The sequence below is a fragment of the Schistocerca piceifrons genome, unplaced genomic scaffold (assembly GCF_021461385.2).
Source record: "Schistocerca piceifrons isolate TAMUIC-IGC-003096 unplaced genomic scaffold, iqSchPice1.1 HiC_scaffold_31, whole genome shotgun sequence".
NCBI classification, from domain to species: Eukaryota; Metazoa; Arthropoda; class Insecta; order Orthoptera; family Acrididae; genus Schistocerca; species Schistocerca piceifrons.
The window spans coordinates 55001-57500 of NW_025728526.1; positions in this window are offsets into that span (position 1 = coordinate 55001).

The window sequence follows — 2500 nt, forward strand, 5'->3', positions numbered from 1 at the left end:
GCTTCTAACAGGCGCACATACAATATGTAAGCACCAGCATGGAACAACATCCAGTGCATCTTCTCCGCCACATTACACAATCCACACTATCACAACCAGACCAGGAGGTCCGTGCGGAAAATACAATATCCCAGCCTTTCGACATCCACCATTGCGCAGACCAGGCACCCAACACCCACACATGTCCTATACAACGGTGCACCCAACATCACAATAGTACCTCCTGTCACAGCGCACAAACAATGACATGAGTCAAAGACACAGGTCTCACACAAGCATAGAATTGGAGCGCCGCCTCTAATAAGCCAAAGGTGCATCCTGACGTGACAAATCTGATCATGTCACAAGCATTCACTTACTATAATCACTATCAACGAACCTGCCGCCCCCGCCCCCCCCCCCCCCCCTACACCTTTCCGTACAACAACGTGTAACCTAACCTAACCTAACCTAACCTATGTTGTACCTTAACCTAACCTATGTTGTACACCTTAACCTAACCTATGTTGTACCTTAACCTAACCTATGTTGTACCTTAACCTAACCTATGTTGTACCTTAACCTAAACCTATGTTGTACCTTAACCTAACCTATGTTGTACCTTAACCTAACCCATGTTGTACCTTAACCTAACCCATGTTGTACCTTAACCTAACCCATGTTGTACCTTAACCTAACCCATGTTGTACCTTAACCTAACCCATGTTGTACCTTAACCTAACCCATGTTGTACCTTAACCTAACCCATGTTGTGCCTCAACCTAACCCATGTTGTGCCTCAACCTAACCCATGTTGTGCCTCAACCTAACCCATGTTGTGCCTTAACCTAACCCATGTTGTGCCTCAACCTAACCCATGTTGTGCCTTAACCTAACCCATGTTGTGCCTTAACCTAACCCATGTTGTGCCTTAACCTAACCCATGTTGTGCCTTAACCTAACCCATGTTGTGCCTTAACCTAACCCATGTTGTGCCTTAACCTAACCCATGTTGTGCCTTAACCCTAACCCATGTTGTGCCTTAAACCTAACCCATGTTGTCGCCTTAACGTAACCCACGTTGTCGCCTAAACCTGCTCTGTAATTGTTATACGACTCGTTCAATTACTGTAGTGTTGCCCACCCCGCAACCCTCGCAATATAGTTCGCTACTCGCACTGCCCGCACCCCTGTGTATCGCTTCATGTTAAACACCTTGCAAGTCTTGCTCACTTTCCACATGCTCCTGCTGTACACTGTAATGTGGATGGGCAGCAGGACGTACATGCCGCCCCTCCCCACGTCCCCACCTTGCCCCCTGCCTTCGCAAGCTGGTTGGTGAGAAGTTTGCATGTTCAATGCCCTTCGCATGCGACGTACTCAGGCTACGTTGTGGTGCGGCCTGTGTCAACTGTCCGCTGATGTCGTACGCGTGAACCACAATCTGTACTGCACATTCGTCCTTATGTACTGAATGATACATCGTGGCACATGTGTGACCGCACAACGACTGCGCCCAAAAACGGCGGACCATACAGTGCAAATATTGTGCACGCAGCTACGTGTCGTCTCCCTATGAGAGCTGGATTGCAGTGTGGTACGCCATAGAGACGTGTGGGAGGAACGGACGCCGTGGATGGCGATCAGCATGAGCTGTCTGTTGATGTATTCGGACCTAGTCGTCTCTCCTCACACACCGTGATGGCATGGTGCACCGCGTTCCATATCTGCGACATGCTACAGAGGCCGGTTGACAGTCGTTCGAGCAATGGACATCGCATACGTACGGGGGCCACCTTCCACGTATTGTCTAGGCGTGCACATTTTGTTGCGTGTATGTGGGCAGACGTAGTGTGGCGTGACACCTGACACAGGCATGCAATAATCGTTGAAGTTGCAAATGGCGATGGACGCCTGCGTTTTCTGGTGAAGTTACGCAAATGAACAAATGGTAACCTGTTGTGGTGCGGTTGTTCTCGCTAGGGGTGAATCGGTGATGGCGACGATAGGTTGAGGTACTAACCGGTTGTTCCAGCGATACCCACCATGCCGACGAAACTGAACGGCATCTGGGTGTGAAGCGATACGCGGCGGTGGCTGGGTGGGACCGTCCCCGGCCGGTGAGGGGGCGCCTCCCGGCGTGCTGGCCGCGCGGTGCGTGGGCGCACGCGCTACAGCCGGCTGGTGGGGGCGGCCAGTGGCAGGCGCGCCGGCCGACGGACGCGGCAGGCGTCGCAGCTGCGCGCCGGCGCACCCTGCGCGCGGCGCCGTGCGGCCAAAGTAGGTCCTCGCGGGCCCGGTGCGAAGCGCGGTGGACATCTTCAGTGTGCTGGTCCGATTGAGGACTGTGTGCGTTGAGGATGCGCCGCCGCCCGGCGCTCGGCGCCGCGACGCCGTCTGCTGCTCGGTCGCCCCAGCGGTTCTCGCTGGTGGTTTGTATCGCAGCTGTGCGGATGTGTTGGCGCGTGCGCTGTGCTGGGAGAGTTCGCTTCGGCACCCAAGTGGGGCTTTTGTCCTTCTG